The sequence below is a fragment of the Macrotis lagotis genome, chromosome 8 (genome assembly GCF_037893015.1).
Source record: "Macrotis lagotis isolate mMagLag1 chromosome 8, bilby.v1.9.chrom.fasta, whole genome shotgun sequence".
Lineage (NCBI taxonomy): Eukaryota > Metazoa > Chordata > Mammalia > Peramelemorphia > Peramelidae > Macrotis > Macrotis lagotis.
Genome location: NC_133665.1, coordinates 9,778,042 through 9,802,427, shown reverse-complemented (window position 1 = coordinate 9,802,427; position 24,386 = coordinate 9,778,042). Strand labels below are relative to the sequence as shown.

Below are 24,386 nucleotides of genomic sequence, written 5' to 3'. Positions count from 1 at the left end.
AGTTGCTTTTGTCAATGATTTTTCTCTTTCATCTCTCCCTCTCACATTTGATTATTCTTTTATATGGAATGAGTGGTTTCATCTTTCAACATAATCATGTTAAGGAAAAACAGCCCAGTTGCTACTTTCTTTTGCTCCCTCTTCCCCCACAAAATAATTAAGGCACCAATTGCTCCCTGTTAAGAAGAGTTAGGAAGACCTGAATTCAAGTTTTATCTCTGATCTATAGAATGTGTGACACTAGACAAGTAACTTAACCTCTTAGTTATATGTTGTTATAATTGCATTGATAAATGGAGTTTCCTCATATGGAATTAGAATTCCTCTAATGTTTAATAAGATCCTTATGTGAATAACACAGTTTTTAATTCCTTTTCTCTCTTGCCTGGCAAAGAATATCTCTTTAAAAAATACCTGTTAATTGACTAATAGATTCATGCATTTATGGTCATTTCAGACACTTGATCTATCCCTTTGGAATTAGCCCTTAATTAAAAGATCAAAGTCAGAAAGAACAAGAGTTGAGAACTGCAGAAGAGGGGTTATAGACAGATTTGGAATTGGCTCCCTTTAGTGGAAATTCATTATAAAACTCCTCCAAACCTAGGTGGTTCCAGAAATGACAATAGAAATGAGTAGGGAGAGAGAAGAATGATGAGGGATTCTGCAAATGAAACAAACCCAAATTCCAGAACCAAGCAGAAAAATTCTTGAACCAAGAAGGGATCTCAGTGATCATCTAGGTCAGAGTATCAGAATCAAATGGAAACGAGGTCTATTAAACTGTACATCAGATACCTGTGGGCATCCTAACTCTATATGGGCTGTGTTTTTCGTTCCTCTGGTTCAATCCAACCTTCCTCGTTACATTTGAGGAAACTGAAGGAGACAGAAATTAAGTGACTTGTCCAGGGTAACACAGATAGTAAGCAGCAGAATTGAAATTTGAACTCTCTAGAACCAACATTCTTCATTTCTAAGTCTATGAGATCTTTTGTTGTACTAAATAAAGTCTATGATCTTATAACCTGTTTATTTTTTCGCCTATAAAATGAGGAGGTTACACTCTATTGGCAATTCTTCAACCTGAGATTAAAAAAAAAATCAAAAAAGATTGAGAAGGGGCAGCTAGGTGGCGTAGTGGATAAAGAATCAGCCCTGGAGTCAGTAGTACCTGGGTTCAAATCTGATCTCAGACACTTAATAATTACCTAGCTGTGTGGCCTTGGGCAAGCCACTTAACCCTATTTGCCTTACAAAAACCTAAAAAAAAAAGTTTGAGAACCACCTGAAGGACTCTTCTAGTTCTTTGATCTACAATCCAACTATGTACTACCTCTCTGCCTTCATTTTACAAATAAGTAAATGAACAGCTAGAAAATATGAAGTATCAGGCAAAAACTATGGAAGAGGGGGTAAGAAGCGCCCATGTGTGCATGTGCGTGTGTGTGCGTGTGCGTGCGTGTGTGTGTGTGTGTGTGTGTGTGTGGTTATAATAGCAATGGCTACTTAAAAATGCCTTATTTTAAAACTGTTTTATGAAATTCAAGAACTCTCAAAGTAAGGGTGATTGGTACAGCATCACTCAGAGAAAGGTAGGAAAGAAGAGAAATTCACGGTAAAAACAAACAAGACTGCAGATTGGCACTCAAATATTTGCATACTTGGGTACAAGACTTCCATGATAGGAAAAAAACACTGGATTTGAACCTCAGCTAAGTGACCCCTCTTCCTGAGTTTAAATTTAGCCCCAGATCCTTTCTAGCTGTGTGTGTGTCCCTGGCAAGTCACTTAACTCTGTTAGTCTCTGTTTTTTTACAAATAAAATAAACTGGAGAAGGAATGACAAACCACTTCTTTGTCTCTAATACTCAAAATGGGATCATGAAGAGATTATGACTAAATAGCACCAACAAAAACTTAGATCTTTGATCTATGATCCTACAATCCAGTGAATCTGAGAGTGGGGGAATGACCACTTAACTGCCCCCCCCCCCAAGAAGTCAAGCTCTCTCAAGTCCAAGAGACTACAAAAGAAGATGTTTGAAAGCAATAGCTGATCACAGTGAGAATGTCTAGATATTTAATTACAGGAAAACAATTATTGAATAACTTGATGCAGCGTTAATAGAGAACCCCAGAGGCACTTGAAAATTGATCTGTGTTCAATTGAATTTCCAAAGGTGTGGAAATAAGAAACAAGCTTCAAAGTGGATCATAAAAAAAGGGGAATTAACTTTTTTTTGGCTAAAATTAGATTTCAGGACCCAGAAGGAAATGTCTAAAGTTGAATTTCAATCAGTTCCATTTAAACTTCAGTGCATTTCAAATTCACGTCAAGTTGCCTTTTTCTTGGTTCAACTATATCAGAGGAAGACAGGTGAGTGAGGAGAAAGAGAAGTAGCCAGCTGGGGATATGAATGGAGGCCAGAAGTTTCCCCAAGACAAGAAAAGAGAAACAATTCTTGGACCTTGGTTCATTCTCAAAGAAAATCTGACATTCCTGGAAAATCTATAGAATAAAGTCACAACTCTTCAGCCTGGCATTTGAGGTTCTTTTTCTGTGCTGAATTGAAATCATTGAGCTGAATGCTCCTTGAAAACAAATATAAACTCTTGAGTATATACATGATTTTAAATTTTGAAAAAAAAACCCATTATATGCCAGCTAGGAAAATTCTGGTTTTCAGCTTTTGGTCATATTTTCAACCTAATGCCCATCCAAGGAAACCACAAAAGAGAGCTCAAACAGATTTGCTTATTTGAAAAGCTCACTTTGCTTTTATATAAACCTATCCTTTTATATAAACCTATCCTTTTATATAAATCTATCCTTACATCATCAGGACAAATACTGACATTCCAATTTAAAGGGGGAGAATGAAAGGAATAGAGGTTAAGTGATTGGTAACATTAAAGGAGGTTAATCAGAGGTTGTACAAGGAGCAGAGAGCATACTGAAGCTTGATGCTGCCCCCACCATTTCAGTATCCTGCTTCCACAGTCTTGTAAGCTATGGAAATTCAATTCTAGATTGTATTTTTCTTTTCATGGATGCCTTGACTTTCTGGAATGATGAAGTTAGACAGATTTGGCTCCAAGGTGCCTTTAAACATTAAAATAGATAACCTCCAGCCCCAAGTTTCTTCCCTTTTTCTTTTCCCCCACCATCCAGAAAAAGTCAAATGTACTTCATTGGAAATTCTATAGCCTATCTTGGCTACACCCTTCAGCAGAACATATACCATGGTTGCTTCTCATAGTATTAACCCTATATTACAGAGAAGGAAACTAAGGCATGAAAGTATTTGCAGACTCAAAAATCAACCAATCAATCAACATTTAATATGTACCAGCTATGCTTATTATAATACAAAAAAGAGGCAAAAGATAGTTCCTACCCTCAAAGATCTTACAGTCTAATAAAGGAGATACTGGTATCATAGATCCAGGGGTTGGAAGAAGCTTTCTAGTCCAACTCCTTATTCAAAGATGAGGAAACAGTCTCAGGCAGAATTTAAATTCAATTCTTCTGCTTACAAATTCTTATTCTTCATTATGCCACATGGAATAAGATAAGACTTATCATCTTTAAAGTCTCTAAGGATATCATTCTATGATCTATCTCCTCTTTTTTTTTTTAACCAGGAGATCAGTCCAGGACAATAGCTCCTCCTTACCTGACTTTTCCCTTGAAGGATGCTCTGAGCTACTGGGAGTTCTTTTGAGAACAGGGGAGATGGTCCTCTGTGTGTGTGTGTGTGTGTGTGTGTGTGTGTGTGTGTGTGTGTGTGTGTGAAGGAGAGAGGGGGGAGAGGGACAAATGAAGGCAGAGCTGATGCAGAACTCCAAGTTCACTTGTTCCTTCATGCTCTCTTTAGCAGTGGGAACACTCACTCCCCCACACAGTGGCCTGCCAGCCAGGCAGTTCCAATTCCAATAGGGAGCTCAGCAGTACATCTTTTCTATTTCCTACTTTAAAAAGAAAAGAAAAAAAATCCCCAACCATTTCCTTATTCAGGTTTTAGAATATGCTTGGTTTTTTTTTCCCCAACAAAAAACTCAGCATGAGAGAGTCTGGGACTACCAGCTAGTAGGCTGCCTATTGGAAAGAACTATGAACCAACAGGATAAGGAAGCAGTAAGGTATAATCAGAGCTAGCTTTTAGGCTCTCAAAGCATCTCACACATTATCTCATCTGATTCTCACAATTCCTCATGAGGAAACCAAGGCTGAGAGAGGTAAAGTGACTTCTCTAGGGTTTTTACAGCTCATAACTATCTAAGGCCGATTAGAATTCAGATCTTTCTTATTTTAAATCTAGGGCTCCATTCACTATTTTGCCTAGTTGCCTGTCTAGTACATGGATACACTGTTGGATTTGAATCAAAAAGACTTAAAATGAATCCTTCCTTAGGCAATTATTTATTAGCTATGCAACTCTGAGAAAATTAGTTAACCTCCAGGTCTCATTTTTATTATCTGTAAAATGAGGTGGTCAGATATAAAGGCCTTTCTTTAAGGTTCATTCTAATTCTAAATTTATGATCCAAGGATACCTTCCCTGAGCTGACAGCCAGTATAAGTAATAACTAGCTATTGATTTTCAGCCATCTGAGGTAGTTAGTGGCACTTGATTATGTGGGCCTGGAGTTCAGAAGACTTGTGTTCAAATCTAGACTTAGACACTCACTATCAGTTAGTTGTATGACTGAGCAAGTCACTTAACTTCTATTTTCCTCAGTTTCTTCAACTGTAAAGAAAAATAATAATACCTACCTTCCAAGGTTGCTGTGAGGCTCAAATGATAGTATAATTATTACAATATGCCAGGCATAGAGCCTGGTCCAGAGTAGGCACTATATAAATTATTATTCTCTTCCCTCTTTTCCCTACCATCTCAGGACCTAGACTGTGGGTAACCAGACACTTGGGGTAATGGACATTAATCCCAACCAATCTAATAAGCCAATCTCATTGGAGAGACTTCTCTTCTCTCACTTTTTTTCATCTACCCTAGCATTTTAGTGGGCACACAGGACATCTGGGAAGTATCTTCTTGTTCCATTGAACCTTGACATGATTATACCTGCTGCTCATGGTTACACCTGCTGCCCAAAACATCTCTATTCTGAGAAAAGTCTGATCATCTCTCCTGCCAACGTCCCAGTCAGCACATTAACATCTGTTAGGCATGATAACAGTTGGATGAAGTTCAGAGAAGATAAAAATCCGCTTATTCCCAAATCTCATAGGAACTACCAGCAAGCAGCATAGATCAGGGTGTTTCATAGTATTCTTTAAATATTAGAAAGTCTGCCCACCAGTCAACCAACTTGCAAGCATTTATTGAGTTATGTTTTAATATAATCTTACTAGAGAAACAGTGTTGTGAGATGGCTACAGTGTAACACCTGACAGTTCATAAAGTGCTTTTAAAGACACTCAGAAGTCTGGAATCTCAGAGTATGAAGAATCCATCCAATCCAACCCTTAACTGAACAAAAATCCTCTATGCAACATTCCTAACTCTTCCAACAGCAGCTTGAAGCCTTCTCCTGTTGGGTTGCTCATCACTTCTGAGTTAGTCAATTCCCCTTTTGGAAATTTGTTTTATCTCATTTAATCTTCATAAAACTGCTGAGTTCTGGTTGGTGGCTGAGTATTACTTTAGCTATCCTGGGACTTTTCAAAGCATACTTTTTGAAAGTATCAGTGATGACAATAGTCCTCTTGCTGTTCTTTGTTCAAGACATTCCATTTCTCATCTCTGTGTATTTCCAAGAATTGTTTCCCATACCTCAAATACTCTCCCTTTTGTCTTAATCTCCAGTCTTGCCTGGCTTCCTTCATGTCCCTGCTAAAATTGCACCGTCTACCAAGGGGAGTCTTTCCCAGTCCCAAGTAATTCTTGAACCTTTCTTTTGTTGATTACTTTCAGTTTATCCTGTCTGAATCTTGTTTGTATTTAGCTACACACACACACACACACACACACACACACACAAACAAATATATAGTCTTTTCCATTAGGCTGTGAGCTCCTCAAGGGCAGAGACTTTTGCTTTTCTTTGTAATGCCCAGAATTTAGTATAATATCTGGTATACAGCAGATACTTAATAAATGCTTGCTGACAGACTATGAAGCCTTCTTTGGTTTATTATACTGATGGGGGGATGGTGTTTCAGAAAGCATCTGACTTACATGACTTACCCAAGGTCACATAGCTAATAAATGTTAGAGCAGAGATCAAAATCAGTTCTGCTTTTTAATTCAGGGACTTTTCCCACTAAGCAAGCATTTACTAGCTATGTGTATGGCACATATTCTGTACTGCCTCGTATTGTAGTTAAATGATCTTCCTTACTGAGCTCATCAGCTCCCATGGGTTTAATGATCATCTCTCAGAAGAAGACTTGCAAATTTATAGAAGATCCCTTGTCTCTCTCTCCCCAGGGCTCCAGACCAACATCAAACTTGTTCTGTTGGCATTTCAAATTCAATGTAACCAAAATAGCACTTATATTTTCCCCTATATCCTTCCCTGTTCCAAACAGTCCCATTTCTATTGCAGGCACCACTATTCTTCAAGTTACCCAGATCCACAGCCTTAGAGTCATCCTTTACCTTCCCTTTCCTTCAACTCCCATGTTCAATATATTGTCCAATTCTAGTGTTTCTAACTCCATTATATCTTCACATTTCTTTCCACTAATATAATCTTTGTTTTTGTTCAGAACCCATCATGTCTCCCCTTGCAATAGATTCCTATTTGCCTCCCTAACTCTACTCTCTCTCACACTGTCATCTTCTGCACAGTTGCCAAATTGAAATTCCTAAAACACAAAATTGATCATGTCCCTCCCTTTATTCAAAAATCTTCAGTAGCTTCTTGTTGCCTGTAGAATAAAACATAATCTCCTCAGCCTGGAATTGAAAACTTTCAACCATTTGACTATCAATCAGGTTCCTACTTTTCTTTCATTCATATTGCTCTCCTCACACACTCACTATTCCACTCAAACCAGATTACTTGATGTTCCATATACATTCTTTCTCCCCATGTCTGGAATTATTTTGTCCTCACTTATGCCTTGTAGAATTCCTGTCTTCCATAATGGTACAGCTCTCAAGGATCTTCCTGACTACTCTTCCCAGTACCTGGAAAGTAACTGTTATGGATGAGGGACCAGTCATCCTCACTAGCTGTTGACTGTCATCTATTGGATAGGTGAGTTAGGTTAACTGAAACAACAAAGCACCAAGAGGGAGAGACTCCCAAGGAGGTAGTATATGCCAGGCAAGTTACCACCTTAACTGCCACCTCTCCTCAGACCCTAACGGAGTTGGCCCTAGGTATAGAATTCAAGAACCTTAAGAATAGAAATGCCCCCCCCCCAAGTACCATCCCTACTTTCATTCTAAGCCTTGTAGCCATAATTAAGCACAATCACTATGGAGGAGTCCATTTTTCTTGATACTAAGAACAACTGCTGACCAGTTGATATCAATGAGTATGTACTTCAAGAACCCCAGGAGGGGCAGCAACTACCCAGATCACTGCCCTACTTCTCTATCCAGGCCCTCATTGGCAATCATTCCCAGAAATAGCTTATCTTATGAAGATAAGACACGAAATCCCCTGCAAGTACTCTAGTCCTTTGCTTTCTCAACAGCCACAGTGACCACCAAAATTCTTAACCCTGCCATCTGACTCAACATTGCAACACCAGAAACAGATGTGATTGTATTAACAGAAAAGACATTAAAGATACTTTAATATCTGCTTTGCTTTTGTACACTTTAAAACATGGGACTTGCAGCTGAAACCTCTTATATAGGTTCTTTCTCCAATTAGAATGTGAGCACCTTGAGAACAAGAAAAATCATGATTTGTATTTGTATTCCCAGAACTTAGCACAGAGCTTTCCATATTATACACTCTTAATAAATGCTTTTTAATTAGTTTTGTTGAAAATGAAGTGATATATTTATGTCCTTATTTTTATATATGCTTGTATCTCTCTAATAGAATGTAAGATCCTTGAGGACATATGGATTGTCTAATTTTTGACTTTGTATCCCTACAATCTTGAATTGTGCCTTACTTATAGGTGTTGCTTAATAAATGTTTGCTAAGAGATAAGCAGAATCAAAAGAAAATTGCACACCCTAACAGCAACATGGGGGTGATGATCAACCTTGATGGACTTGGTCATTCCAACAGTGCAATAATCAGGCACAATTTTGGGGTATCTGTGACAAAGAATGCCATCTGTATCCAGAGAAAGAGTTTGAACAAAGACTAAAGACTATTACCTTTAATTTAAAAAGAAAAAAGTTATTTATTATATAATTTTGCTATACTTCATACTTTATGTTTCTTCCTTAAGGATATGATTTCTCTCTCATCACATCAATGCATACCATGAAAACAATGTAAAGACTTACAGACTGCCTTCTGTGGGGGGTGGGGGGGAGGGAAGCAAGATTAGGGGAAAAGTTATAAAATTCAAAATAAATAAAATCTCTCTAAAAAAATAAATGTTTGCTAATTTGAAATGAATTAAATTGAATGTGTACATGTCTCCTCTCTCTCACAAGATCATAAGTTCCCAAATTATGAATGTTGCTGGATCTTAATATTCTTTCAATCCAGTATAGCAGCAAGGAAGTAGTAGACTTTGAGGGAATGTCTAAGGTGGGAAAAGGGCAGTATTTTCAAATTTTGCCTCTCTAGCAGCCCTAGTATCACAGAACTGACTTGGTAACTGGGAATATGTAACTGCTACCATCCCAATTAGCCTCTTGGATAAGAAGTCATCAATCATAGCTCAACTTCATCTCTTCCTCACCTAACTTTTCATCTCTCAGTGCTTTCATTAATATTTTTGAATTATAAGGGGAGGCTAGGTGGTACAGTGAATAGAGCACCGGCCTTGGAGTCAGGAGTACCTGGGTTCAAATCCGACCTCAGACACTTAATAATTACCTAGCTGTGTGGCCTTGGGCAAGCCACTTAACCCCATTTCCTTGAAAAATCTAAAAAAAAATCTTGAATTATAATAATGATAACAGTGCTGTTCATCCACAAAGGCCCCTCACATGAGCTGGTTTCTAATAAGACAATGCCTTTATGTCCATTTCTGATGCTGATGAAAAATAACTTAAAATAGTTAGTAATTTAGTATATTTAAGTATAAATTTTCAAGGCTGACATTCAAGGTCCTTCATAACCTGGCTGCAATCCAAATGCCTAGTGTTATCTTATACTACTTCCCTTCAAGTATTTCAGGCAAATTGGATTACTCTCTGTCCCTTTTGCTTATCTTGGCCTTTATCTCCCATTCTGTACTTTGACTCATGATTTCTTCCAGGCCTGGAATAGTTTCCTCTTACTATCTATTGGCTTAACTCTGTTTCTGTCTTTTGAAGTCTAACTCTGATGCTACTCCCTCCACTACTTTCCTGACTTTCTTCCCCAAAGCACCCCAGGTCATAGACTCTTATGATCCTAGATCTCAAAAGAAATCTCAGAAAGTATATAGTTCAACTCCTGATCTGACAGATGAGGAAACTGGGACCAAAGGCAAGGCAGTCAAATGACTTGTACTATGTCACAGAGATGGTAAGAATGAAGTGGTGAACACAGGACCTGTCTTCAGAAGACAACGATCTTTACATAGCACTACATTAAGTGATTTCTGCCTCTTCATATTGCTTACAGACTGTTTTTTTCCCCAGAACTTCTCCTTTATACTTATCTTACTCTGTCTAGTATCATTTATTTGTATACTTGTCTGAGAAATACTTGTATGGGTAGGCACCAACAGTAACTTGAACACAGTAAGCACTTACTAATTTTTACTGTTGAATTAAAGTAAGATGTTGACCTACTTGAAAAACTGTCAGACATCCTCAGTTTCCCTATGCATTTAGGTGAGGGGTTTTTTTGTGCCAGTGCCAACCACACATGGATGAATAAAAAAAGGTCTTCAAAGAAGTCTTTGAACAAAAAAGGTCTGAGTACCATCATATTTAGAGTGAAAGAAAAATAGGCTCAGGTGCCTGCCTTGGGACCAGTTCCTGGCTCTCAGAGTGCCACTCAAAGCTTACTCAAGTCTTCCTCCAAAAGAATCAAATAATTCATGCATTCCAAACTCAAATATAATTTTTTCCATTATCAAGTGACTTGGATGATCTAGTTCACTGTCCATCTCCATTAATGCGAATAACTGAAAGATGAATATCTATAGATGATGAATTATTCAACTCATATGCATTAAAATCATTCATCCATTTGAAAAACACTTACTCAATGTCTACTACAGATAAGGCACTAACCTAGGTAATCATTATTTCCCAAAGTCTTAGTTTCCTGATCTGTAAAATAAAAATGTTGGAGTGGATAGGCTCTGATATACCTTTTGATTCTACAACTATGGTCCTATGAAATAGAGATAAACAGTCCTTGACTTCTTGCATCTCACAGACTAGTATAAAATAGACTTGATAGAAGCATTGTTGCAAACCAATACTTTGATGACTCAGTTCCTCATGTCACTGAAGTGGATGATTCCTTCAACAATACAGTAATTCTTGTCTATGCCTTTCTGTAAATTATCTATAGAACAATATTTCATCTTTCTTGGCCTTAGTTTCCTTGTACAAAAATGAGACGACAGGAATTTATATCTAAGGTCTCTTCTAATTCTTACAAAGCATGTTTTTTTTTTTCTGTCTGGGCTTATTGTCAGAGGAGTCTCATTCATTCTTATTCATTCAATTATTCAACAAACATTAAGCATCTACTCTGTACCATGAACTGGGGATACCAAGACAAAAATTAAAAAATCTCTTGCACTCAAGAAAGTCACATCCTACTGGCGGCAATATGTTACAAAAGTAAGTACAAAGTAGATATAAAGTAATTTCATATGGAGGGAAGAGGGCAGTACTAACAATTGAGGGGATCAGGATAAGAATTCTACAGACTGTCTTGAAGCGGGGAGGTAAAGTTTATAAAAGGGAAAGATTAGGAGAAAGTAAATTCCAGGTACAGGAGACTGCTTGTAGCAAAATGCTAGGTGATGTGTAGTAGGCAGAATGTTAGACTTGGAGTCAGGGAGACCTGAATTCAAATTCTACCTCATACACTTTCTGTGTATATGCACAAATCACTTAACCCTTCTCTCTGGGCCTCAGTTTCTACATGTGATATATGAGGGGATTGTACTTAGTAGTCTCTAAGGTCTATTAGAAGATGACATTTAAAATTCTTAATATGCAGAGAGCACAAATATCAAATCTACCTTGTGTCTGCAATAGAAGTGGGTTTGTGGTCTATGGGTTACATCCATTCTTAGGTGTTGTTCAGAGCCTATAAAGTCCTGGGAAAAGAAGCTTGATCAAATTCATGAGAAGGCTGTCATGCTGCAGTGGGAAGGAAACTCAATCACTTGGTTCCTGCAGAAACCTAAAATTAAAGCAAGGCATAAACTTCTTATTGAAGCCTGTCAAGTCCATCTGCTTCCCACTCCAGTCACTGAACTAAAATCTAGGTGAAGTCTTTTCTTCTCTCTCTGTCTCTCTCTGTCTCTGTCTCTCTCTGTCTCTCCGTCTCTCTGTCTCTCTCTTTCTCGATAAACCCCAAATCATCTCCTGCACAACACTACTTTCTTTTTCACTAAATCTGGTAATGTTGCATTTACCCAGAATTTTATTTTAACAGAGTACTTTTTATCCAAGCAGAGTCATAACTCTGCTCATTTCATATATGGGAGGAGACAGAGAGAGGAGAAATAATTTTGTCAAGGTCACCACATAAATCCCAGGGGAAGAAAGAGCTCCAGGAACACACCTATAGGCTGTGTTGCTTCTGAATTGCTCCACTGTTAAGAACCAATCTCTTTTTCATTCTGATGAGTATAGAATAGACAGGGGTTCTGGGCTTTGAGCTATATTTCAAGAATGCCAAGAAAAGAGGGCCTACATTTCAAAGAAATTTGTCCTGTTTAAAGGAAAAAAGATGCTTGGCAAGTTTTCTCTTTTAAATTTTTTGTTCTGAGGACCCTCATTCTCTCCTTAATTTGTATCCTAACTCTCTTTCCTGCCTAAAAGCTGAAATACAAAAAGCCTGAGCCTCCCCGAGGGCTATTAATGCCATGAAGACTATTGGCACTGGTTTTGGAGATTTGAGAATCTCTATCCACAAAAGCCAACCAATCTATTTAGCAATAATATTCTTCCAATGTTGCTATATGGCTACAAATCATAAATCAATCAGAATTTCTGAAGAATCAAAATTGCAGATGACTGAAAAATATTGGGTATAAGTAGTTTCATCTTATTAGCAATGATAACTTCCATAAGCAATTATATAAAAGTAACATCTAGTAGAATGCTTCTCAAGGGCAGGTACTGTTTTTTTTTTAATTTTTGTATTCCCCATTCCAAAGATAGTACCTGGCACCTACAGGCATTTAAAACATGCTTGCCAAATGGAATTTAATTGTGTGATCTGAAAAGAAGGTAGGTTGGCTTGGTACAGTAGATAATATACTGGATTAGACTGAGAACCTGAGTTCAAATCTAAGTTTGGTTATTTTGTGTGGCACCTTGGGCAAATCACTTAATTTCTTTCTCTTAGACATAGCTTCATTATTTGCAAAAATGAGAGGTGGTACTAGATAATCTTTGAGATCCCTTTTGGATTTGAATTTAAGATCTTGTGCCTGAAAGATAACAAAAGGGTGAACTAAGAGTCAGAGAATGTTTAAAGATCTAGAACAGTGATTCCCAACCCATGGTACTGAAATATTGTGGCAAGGGGTCCATAAATGGACATGTAGTTTTTACTATCAACAGCTACTAAATAGTACAATTAATATTTTGTGTGGAGTCCATGACATTTTTTGACATTATAAAAAGGAGTCCCTACACTTGAAAGGTTAAGAAACAAGGACCTAGTAAAAGAAAGGTTTGTTGGATGACTCCCTTATGGAATATTTGTGGGAAGATATGAACAAGAATTATAGGGTGAGGATGTATATAAATGGGTTGTAGCTGGTCTTCACAATATGAGCCTGATTAGTCTATACTGATCTAAGCATTCATTCATTTAATAAACTTTTATGAAGCATCTACTACCAGCAGGTGCTAAAAAGGTAAATAAGAAATCTAATAAAGAGAGATAAGTGATAATGAATAAATGATTAAGTGCTTGCACATATCATCATATATCTAATAAATATGACTCCGGAGAAGAGATCATTCAACAAATTTTTTCTGTATGAGAAAATTTAGATGAGACTGGCCAAGGTTTTTCCATTTTCAAAAAGAATCCATGAGGGGGAAAAAATTAAAATGAATTTAAATACTTAGTTTTTACCTCAAACTCATCAGATTGGCATTGGCAAAAAAAAGGAAAATGACATATATTGGAGGGGTCGTAAAAAAACAGATACATTAATGCACTATATGTTGATGGGGCTGAAAACTGGTTAAGTCATTCTTGAAAACAATTTGAAACTATGCTCATGGAGTTACCAAACTTTGCATGCCTTTTGTCTCAATAATATTATTTATCAGACCTACATCCCAAGGAGATCAAAGAAAGAGGAAAAGGACCTGTATGTACAAACATCTTTGTAACAGCTCATTTGTGTGTGTGTGTGTGTGTGTGTGTGTGTGTGTGTGTGTGTGTGTCCAAAGAATTAGAAAATATGGGAGTGCCCATGAATTAGGGAATGGCTGAATAAGTCATGACATATGATATTGTGCTATAAGAAAGGAAGAAGGGTATGGTTTCAGGAAAACCTGGGAAGACACGTATGAATTATTACAAAGTAAAGTGAGCAGAACCAGGAGAACATTAAACAACAACATCATAAAAACAAACAGTACCAAATAACTTAAATATTCTTATCAATGCAGTGAACAATTATGATTCCAGAGAATCACTGATGAATATTTCTTCCCACCTTCTGACAGAGGGATGGGTAAATATACATAATGAGGCATATTTTTTTGACATGTCAATATGGGAATTGCTTCACTTGACTGTTACAAAGTTTTATTTTTCTTTTTTTTCTCACAAGGGAAGGACAAGAGGAAGAAATATTAATTGCTTGTTAATTGAAAAAATAATTGTAAAGTAAAAAGAACAATAGTAAACCTCCTTGAATGGAGATCATTAAAAGCTACGAAGTATTTTAAAATTGCAATTTTTTTTCAACAAATAAAAATCTCCTTTGTCTTCCTATTACCTCTCCCAGTTTTGGGGAAAAGCAAAAGCAAAACAAAACCCTTGTAACAAATTTGCATAATCAAGCAAAGCAAATTACTATGTTGTTCATGCCCAAAATTATGATTCATTCTACATTTTTTAGTCCATCATCCATTTGTCAGGTAGCTTGAGGAGCTATGAAATCTTCAACACAGTATGACTAAAACCTAATTGAAGATATCTCTGTGAAATCATCAGAAGAACTAGAAAAGATATGGCATTGAACAGAACCACCTGAAATATTTTCTGGTCAAAGCAATATCTTGCTAGAATTCTCTACTGCAGGAACCTCTAGAACCCATCCTCCCCAAATTTCTATTGAAAAAAATGCAACCATTTTTCCAATTCCTCTGCATGTCTCAGAAAAACCTTACAAAGTATTACACAACCCCAATAATACTGAAAACCAGAGTGGGTCTGGGAATAAGGGAAATTTATTTTATTAGAGCTCTGTAATGCCTTTTTAAAAAAAATCTTAATGAGTTCACTTCTTTAAAAATTGAGAATGTCAAAGTGGGTGAGGAAATGGATGCCTAGATTCATGAAAACCACATCCATCTTCTGGGCTAAAAACAGCTTTGGGGAGTCCTGTCTTGGGAGAGTGAAGGGCAGTTTAATTAGATTTTGTTTCAATTTGTATGGAATTGGTTTTATTCTTTTAAAACTCAGACTTGTATCTTAATCAAGGACCTTAGAATAATCGGTCACCAGGGTGTGTCTCTGACACAAGTAGAAGAGATCAGAGACTACTCACTGCCTCATTGGTAGACTGGCTCTGGTACAATTACCAACTCATAAAAAGTATCTAAGGCTGTGTTTGATTCTCTACAAATTTTTAGTTTTGACTATGTCTAGAATAATAATCTAACTTTTGCTTTGAGGGTAACAATGTGTGTCCCCTAAGGACTGGAGCATTAATTCCAAAGAGGATAATGTTGAATCCCTGCCATTACTTCTATTCATCTTTCTGTCTGTCTCTTTATCTCTCTCCCTCTTTCTTCTCTCCCAAACTGAAACACCATGTCAAGTCAAACTGGAACAGATTTCTAAGACAATGTAGTTACCTGAACCCCAGTTATACTCTTCTATACCCACTAATTATTTATTTTTTATGTGCACAGTAACAAATTCTGATTAGACTAAACATTTTGAATACTGGCCTAAACATTCATTCACAAGATGCATTTTTAAATCATCAATAATATATCATGTCTCTCTCAAAGTCTATTGGTATGCATCTCTCTATTGGTGGAGATGAAGACCCTGGCCTGTGTGAGGGAGGAGGTAGAGTTCATGAGAAGTCAGAATTTCAGTTTTCAGACAGCACCCCTTTGGGGACTGTCCAAGGAAGAATCTTTTCACATAGCATTAAATCTGTTTCCAGCTTCAAAAGAGAAGATAAAAAAAGGTCAACTCCACCAGATTGCTAAAGGAAAAGACTGGGAAGACATGAGAGGAACAGGAGTTTTCCCCTGGGTGAAATCAAATACACTCTTGGTTAAGCTTAGTTATCTCACTCCCAATGGGAGATTCTCTCTCTCTCTCTCTCTCTCTCTCTCTCTCTCTCTCTCTCTCTGTGTGTATATATATATATATATATATATATATATATTTATGTTCTCTGATTTTTGTTTTAGTTATAATTTGGATAAAAGGATTTCTCTGCTATTTGCCATATGTGTTAATTGTGGAACTGGTATTAGGTATGAAAAAGATCAAGTCTTGAAAACAGAACTTAGGGCCTTCATTTCTATGAAATGACAAAGCCATAAAAAGTTAGATGGAACTCAATTAAATCCCCTAGTTGAATAATATTTGAGGGAGTAGATGTATATTCTTCAAGTCTAGTAATCTTATCTCTTTGAAAAGAGTAAAGTGGAGTAAAGCAGTAAGCTCTGGCTTCAACCTCCTATCTCCCCTTCTGGAAGGAATGAAAGATTCTGTTGGAGAAGAGTGGGGAGAAAAGAGACTAAAGTTTTATTCTTCCTCTCATCAAGCCACAAAAATTCTACTCCCCTTGTCACTACCTACAATTGTACTAGGTGCTAAAGGAGATGAAAAAATAAAGAATTTACAATCTATAATTTACAAGAAAGAAATGAAAAAGTACTTACTACCCACATTGATGAAATTATTTATCTAACAGAAACATTATTTTATGCTAAGTATTATGCATACAATAGAAAAGGAAAAGAGTCCTTGCTTTCAAAGACCTCATATTTTGATAGGACATGATGACACAAATAATGATGTTCATGGAGAGATGAAATGCAAATAACAATACAAATTTATAAGAAGCATAAAATGCTATGACATCAGATGGTCAAGAACAACTTGGGGCAAGGAGGGTGGATATAAAGGACAGACCAAAAATCAGAAATAAAAATAGAAGAAAGGACATTCTCCCAGTCATAGGGATTACCCCTCCACAATTCTTTCTCTCATCAACCTTTTTTTTCCATTGGTCACCTCTCCAATTCTATCAGCACTTCTTGTCAAGATTACATTGTTGTTGATTTTCAATCATGTCTGACTCTCTGTGACTCCATCTTGTCAGAGATATGGAAGTGGTTTGCCATTTCCTTCTCCAGGATCATTTTTACAGATGAAGAAACTGAGGCAGAGTTAAGTGATTTGCCCAGGATCATATATTCAGTAAGTGTCAGGAAGCACTTTATCTTCTGTGCCACCAAACTGCCTTTCTAGACTATTATAGCAGCTTCCTAATTGCTCAACTTGCTTCTAGCCTCTCTACTCTCTAGTGTACTCTCTATAAGCCAAAATAATCTTTCTGCGGAGGTCTGAATATATTACTCCCTTGCTCACAAGTCTTTAGTGGCTCCATAGTCCCTCTCTGATAAAATGTATATACCTCAGAGGTTTGGTCCATAAAACCTTTCACTATCTGGTTCTAATCTTACTTTCTAGATATTCCACATAGTTTTGTTCTAGCCATGGGTATAGTTAGAGTCAGCTTGAATAGCTCCAGTCAATTGTTAAATTTTTAATGTGAGCATTTATTCCTTGGAAAACTACAAAAACCAGTCTTGCTTGATTGTTTTGTTGATTGTCTAAACTTAAAGTGATGGAAGAAATGCCAATGCATTATTAGACTTAATAGTATTTTTGGGGATGAGGAGTGGAGGAGAACCAGTTGTTAAACATACTCCTAGTACCAGACAAACTGGCCTATTTGCTTCTTGTCCAACCAGGTATTCCATCTCTTTGTATTTGTATAAGTTTCTCCCCCCTGCCTGGAAGACACATCCTGCCTTTTGGCATCTCTAGCTTCCTCCAAGGCTCATCTCTGATGCTGCCTCCTCCTGGGTACTTCTCATCCCCACTTCAAGACTGAAGGTTTTGGTTTTTGTGTCCTCAGTTTTTATCCTTGTTTCACATACCCTGTAATTGCTTAAGAAATGTCTGTTGAGTTGAATGAAAGCAAATGTAGAAGTGTGAAGTGTTCAAGCAAAAGCATCTGGCATAATATTGCAGGAGTACAGAACATGTGAGAAACTAACTCTGAGATCAAATTGTGGAAAGCCTCAATGCCATGCCAAGAAGTTTGGTCTTTGTCAAATCATCATCCTCATGACAGAATGATGGGGTGGAAGGACGCTTTAAAGGCACTTAGCCTACCCTCTCATTTTGTTGTTGTTGAGTCATTTTTTTCAGTCTTGTCTGACTGTTCCTGATGTCATTTGGGATCACTAAGATACTGGAGTGGTTTGTCATTTCTCCAAATTATTTTACAGATAAGGAATTGAGGCAAATGGGGTTAAGTGACTTGCCCAGGGTAACACAGCTAGTAAGTTTGAGGTCCAATTTGAACTCAGGTCATCCTGACCCTGGGATATGTACTATATCACCTAGTTGCCCTTAACTCTCATTTTACATTTGTAAACCTCTCATTTTACAAATGAAGAAACTGATTGTTGAAAGGGGTTAGATAGAGGAATTTTATCTAGGGTGTAATAAGCAGCTTCAAACTCAGATCCTTCTTGGTTGGGGCCAGTTTAGTTCTCCTCCCTCAGGCGTGGGTCTGCCCTCTGGGCAATCAGAGTAAAGTGACTTGCTCGAGGTCATACAACTATTAAGTGTCTGAGGCTCAATTTGAAATCAGATCCTCCTGACTCCAGTCCTCAAAGTACTATCCACTATGCCACCTAGTTGCCCCAGCTTAGCTTAATCTTAATCATAAATATAGGTTTTGACCATCATAGCTAAGAACAGTACAAAAAGAATTAAAATTATAAATAACAATAGAAACAGGAAAAAAAGCATAAACCCATTATAGCATGTTTTCATTATGGGAAATGGTGAAAAAGTCATTCTCAAAGTTATGAATGGTGAGAAGAGGAGGAGTTATTTTCAAGAAGGAGAGACAACCAAGGGACAACCTAAGCCGCTGCCCTGCTACATATTGAAGGAATACAGGAAAAGCCTCCAATGAGTTGGGTTGATCCTCTTTGGGATATTGATTGTTAGGAAAGTATGAACAGGTCTGTTGAAGGAATGGATGAAATTGGGGATCCTTCAAGCATCAAAGTACAAAAGGAAAGGATTGTTATTACCCTTATTAATGGTTTGTGGGTCTTGGGGTTCCTTGCCAGATAGAGGGTGAAGTGGGACTGCTGGAGGAAAGGAGAAGGCAGCCAAATGGAAAATTAAAAAGGGTAAAGGATTAGGAAGAAGGAAGCATGATGCCTTGCATATATAGTGGCTACTCAAGAAATGGTTGCGGAAATTAAAATACATTTTTACTGAATTCAGACTTCTTAGAGACTGGGAAAACAAATCTAGACTGAGAGTTCTCAGAGGTCTCAGGGTTTCTGATCAATGGAGCCATGCCCAATGGCATAGAAACTACAAGAGTTCAACATGTTTCCTCCTTTCTCTACCATAGCCAATGTCCTGAGCTCTTTAGTCAGACACTTGCATGGTAGCAGCCCTATAGTGGGGGCTGGCCTCCCTAAATGGGGCCCATTTCTCTTCCCAATTGAGCTATTTGCATTTCCTCTCTACCTTTTTGGTATCTATTTCACATGGATATATGTTCTTAACCTTAAACCTGATAGTAGGTAAAGCCTTGCCCTAGCCATGGGGCAGCAAGGGGTCAGGTCTCCTTGCTGATCTAGGAAGATAGTAGAAGCACATACCAAAGTGGGATAATATTTCTTCCCTACTGTTACTGTTAAGTGCCCCTCTCCCAACCTTCAAAGGGAGAAGGATCCATCATCAAGGATCCAACTGGTCTCAAGATTACTATAGGATAGTAACTAGCTGCAGGAAGTCAGCCTATCAATTTTCAATCCATCAATAAACTCTTATCAAGTACTTGTTATATATATTAGGCATTGTGCTATGAGTTGGGGATACAGATAAAAATAATTTAAGGGCAGCTAGACTGTGGTTCTTAAACCTGATGTTTTTATAATGCCACTAGACACCCCAGATAGTATCAGTGGCTTACTTCTTGGTGGTATTTCTGGAGTGGGAAGATTACATTGGAATTGGACTGAAGTCTCAGAAATGAGTTTATTCTTCCCTTGGGTGCACAGGAAAGGAAGCCAAAAACGCATCACTGAAGATGTGCTGCTGTTTGTCTGCCCATTCCCCAATTGTCTCTTCCTTCTCTGAAAATCAATTAACTAGTCACTGGGCAGAAGAAAAACAAGACTGCAACCAAATGAGGGTAACCAATCTCATTGAAAACTTTCCATAAGAATTTTCCATCCACAATTTTATGCTTCAGCAAGTCAAATCCTGGGGAAAGAAACAAATAATTCTATCAAGGGAGAACCCCTTGAAGTACTGCTTGAATACCAGGGTATATCAGAAAGGCTGTGATTCTGAACTCTTGCCAGAACTGGCAAACCTTAGTAGTAATAGAAAGATTCCCAGATAGAAATGAACTGAAAACAAAGCAGGAAGTCATAGACTAAATGGATAGCTTAGTTCTTAAAAGCACCTTACATATATTTTATCTCATTTGATCTTCACAGCGACTCTGGGACAAGTGTTATTGCTATCCCCATTTTACAGACGAGGAAACTTATTAAGAGACCTTAAGAGACTTTCCTAGGGTCACATATGCTCTGAAAACAACTCAGTCTTCTTGACTCTTAAGTTTAATCCTCTATCCATCTAAATGCCAATAATGACTTCGGAATTCTGATCAATGCAACAACCAATTATGACTTTAAATGCTAAGCCCCTTGAGGGCAGGGGTTGTCTTTGGCCTCTCTTTGTATCCCTCAGAGCTTAGTAGAGTGTACTAAAAACACAGCAGGTATTTAATAAAGTGTTTATTGATGGATGACTTCAGAGAAATGACAGTGAAACATGAATCCCTCCTTTTGTCTGAGAGATGCTGTACTGTTGATATGGAATGAAACATATTTGTTTAACTCTACTTTGTGACAGCATAAGACTCCATTAGGGAGAAGAGTCACTGGAAGTAATGGTGAAATAATGGAGAAATGACCTTGGGCTCTGACACTGCAGCCTCCTCATCAGTAAAATGGGGTTAATGATGCTTGTAATACCTACCTCCTGGGTTTGTCGTGAGAATCAAATGGGATAAAGGATGAGATATGCGTGGTAATCATAAAGTTATATAAGCTTTATTAGTCCACATCACATAGCACTCCTTATGTCTCCAGAGCAGTTTCACATTACAATAAGTAATATAATAGTAATAACCCTGTAGGTAGAGAAGACAGAGAAGATTATTTTTATTTGATTGATGGATAAACTGAGACAAAGAAAGGTTAAATGCCTTTTCCAATGCCAGGAAAAGTTAGTAGCAAAGCTAAAATCAGAGAGGGTGAAATTGGTAGACACAAGATCAAGGTTCAAATTTTGATTCTGTCTCTTGGTAGCTGTGTGGCTAAATTCTTTAGGCTTTCAGCAGTTCAATTTCATCACTGGTTCCCAATTTTGTGAGAGTTAAATGCACAAGTAAATCAAGGTCTAGCATCTTAACCCAGCTCTGACAAAATATATAGTGTAACAGTATAACAAGCAAGCAAACATACCTTCTCTAGGTTGAATAATGTTTTCACACTCAAATATATTCCAGGTCTAGTTAAATACATAAGAATATATAAAAATATATTTATATAACATTTTATATGAATATTATCACATGTATGTTAACTAGACCTATGATGTCATTGATGTAGGGAACGCTAAATGAACAAACTCTCTTTACTAATGCACATGACAACTACTCTGCAATTTGGAATCCTAGTACATTGCCTGGAATGAAATGTACAGAGGGGTGAAATTATTTGTTCAACAAAATACTGCAGTATTTATCAGAGGCAGGACACAGGTGATAGAACCCTAGGCCAAGAATAAAGAAGAGGGAAGAGTTGACTTCAAATTCTACCTCTGATACTTACTAGTTGTATTACCTAGGGCAAGTCATTTAACATCATTCAACCTCAGTTTCCTCAATTGTAAAATGGGAATAATAATAGCACCTACCTCCCAGTATTCTTGAGAGGATCAGATAATATTTTATTTTATTTTGGGGAGGTGATTTTCAAGGCAGTGGGGTTAATTGACTTGCCCAAGGTCACACAGTTAAGTATCATGTGTCAGAGGCTGGATTTGAACTCAGGTCCACCTCCAGAGCTTGTGCTCTATTCACTGTACCACCTAGCTGTCCAAGATCAGATAATATTTTAAAAGCATTAATATGGACACAGTAAGCTCTTAATAAATTTTGTTCTCTTCCTTTCCTCCTATTCTCATCTCCATCAAACTGCCTTGTCTCTATATATCCATATAATTTTTTCAAATGTACAGAATATAAATATTGTTAACTTCATTTAAAATTATTAGTTATTAGTAGCTTTTTGATATTGTATATTTTCTTAGTCAACGAGAATATATTGTTCAGTGGGAATCTAAGAGTTTAAAATGTTAAAAAGAAGTCTTTGTAATAAAAAAGATTAAGAGTCACAGAACAGGACTAATTCTAAAGATTCTTATTCTGGAAGGGATCTTAGAGGCCAACATGTTCAATCGTCTCATTTTACAGATAAGGAAATTGAGGAATAGAGATAGTAAGAAAATTTTATGATGTTCTACAACTAGTATAATGTCAGAGACAGGATTTGAAGTTTTTACTCTCCTCCTTTGTCTTCTATCTTCCTAACCCCAGCTTGAGTCCACAGTTGTAAACTTTGCACTTCACTGCTCTTCCCACTGCAAATGCACATTTGTAGGATTCATAGTGGGAAGAAATCTTGGAGATCCTCTATTTCAGGGGTTCTTAACCTGGGGGATATGAAATCATTTCTTCAGAAAGAAAGTTAACAACTATTTCAATATAAATTTATTTCCTTTGTATTTCTATTTATTTTATGTATTTAAAAACATTACTGTGATAAGAGATCCATAAAAGATTAAGAATCCAAGGTCTAGAGGGCAACTAAGCAGCACAGTAGACAGAGCACCAGCCCTGGAGTCAGGAGAACCTGAGTTCAAATTCAGTCTCAGACACATAATAATTACCTAGCTGTATATAAATCACTTCACTTAACCCCACTGCCTTGCAAAAAAAAAAAGAATCCAAGGTTTAACTCTGAGATGATCAACTCTGATAGACTCAGTTCTTCTCAGAAGTTCAATGGCCAAAGACAGTTCTAAAAGACTTGTGATGAAGGACCTCTTATAGTAGAGGGAAAATAAGGAGAGTGAAAACATGGAGAAAATCTTACAGATTAAAGAGGAAATGAAATACATTCCCAACTGGGTTTAGAAATTTATCCTATCCTACAGGAAAGTAATGAGAGAAACAGGGGAAAGGATAGTCTGAGACAGGCAGTAGTCAAAAGGAAAACATTGATGAGGAGGGATAAGGGGAAAGAAAAAAGAAAAGTACAAACAGGGTAAAGATAAGGGATTTTTTTTTAATATGGATGAAACCAGTGTAGCCAAGATTAAAGGGCATGCAGAGGGCTGGAAGACAATTTTCACAGCTAGTGTTTCTGTGAGAAGTGATGAGTAGACAGTCTTTAGAAGGGCCTGGAGAAACTTGGATGAACTGATACTGAGAGAGGTAAGTGGAACCAGGAGAGCACTGTACACATGAACAATGGCATTGTGAGAAGAACAACTATATTTGATGCAGCTCCTCTCAATGGTTCAGTGATTAAGGACAATCCTAAGAGACTTGTTATGAAAAATGCCATACAAATTTGCAGAAAAAGCTATGGAGTCTGAATGCAGAGCAAAATATGCTATGTTCACTTTTTAAAACTTCTTTTATGTTGCTTCTCTCTCAAGATCTTTTTTCTCCCCTTTGTTCTAATTCTTCTTTCACAACATCCCTAATATGAAAATATGTTAAAGATGATTGTATATGTACAACCTATAGTAGATTATTTGGTACAATGGGGAGGTGGGGGAGAGAAGAGAGGCTGGTAGAAACATGTGGAACACAAAAGCTTACAAAAGTATGAATGTTGAAAGCTAACTTTGTGTGTAACTGGAAAAAATACATAATGATGGGAGGAAAAAAAAGACTTGTGATGAAAAATTCCATCTACATCCATAGGAAAAAAAACTATGGAATCTGGTTGTAGACAAAGGCATACTTATTTTCACTTTTTAAAACTTGTTTTATGGTTTTTCCTCATTTTTTCCTTTTGTAGTGATTCTTTTTTCATGTGTCTAGTATGGAAATATTAGTTAAACAAGATTGCACATGTATAACCTATATCAGATTAATCACTGTCATGGGGAGGGAGGAGGGAAAGGAAGAAGGCAGAAAAATGGGGAACTCAAAAGCTTACAGAAAGATGAATGTTGAAAACTATCTTTACATATAAATGAAAAAATAAAATAACTTAAAAAAAAGAATCCATGGTATAACCTAACCTCTTCATTTTAGAGAGGAGGAAACAGATGTTTTCCTAAGGTCAGTTAGTCTCAAACCTTGACAGACTAACTGAAACACCATTCTTAGTGCAGAATGAAGAACTAAAGTCTATTTATCTTGAAGAGGGTATCTTATAAAATTTATTTACCTTCCACTTTTTTTTGAGTCAAGCACATGGAAACCAAATGATTTTATGGAA

General features: G+C 37.1%; 1 protein-coding gene across 3 annotated transcripts in view; it reads right to left on the bottom strand.

The window, feature by feature from the left end:
- ABAT (4-aminobutyrate aminotransferase) overlaps positions 1 to 24,386 on the bottom strand; it is a 132,847-nt gene that overhangs the window by 94,694 nt on the left and 13,767 nt on the right. Inside the window, exon 2 of one of the 3 annotated variants that reach the window (XM_074196347.1) lies at positions 20,842 to 20,995. The exons of the other annotated variants lie outside the window; for them this stretch is intronic. The gene's annotated coding sequence lies outside the window, so the exon portion shown is untranslated. The remainder of the gene's footprint in view (positions 1 to 20,841; positions 20,996 to 24,386) is intronic. 3 annotated transcript variants of the gene reach the window in all.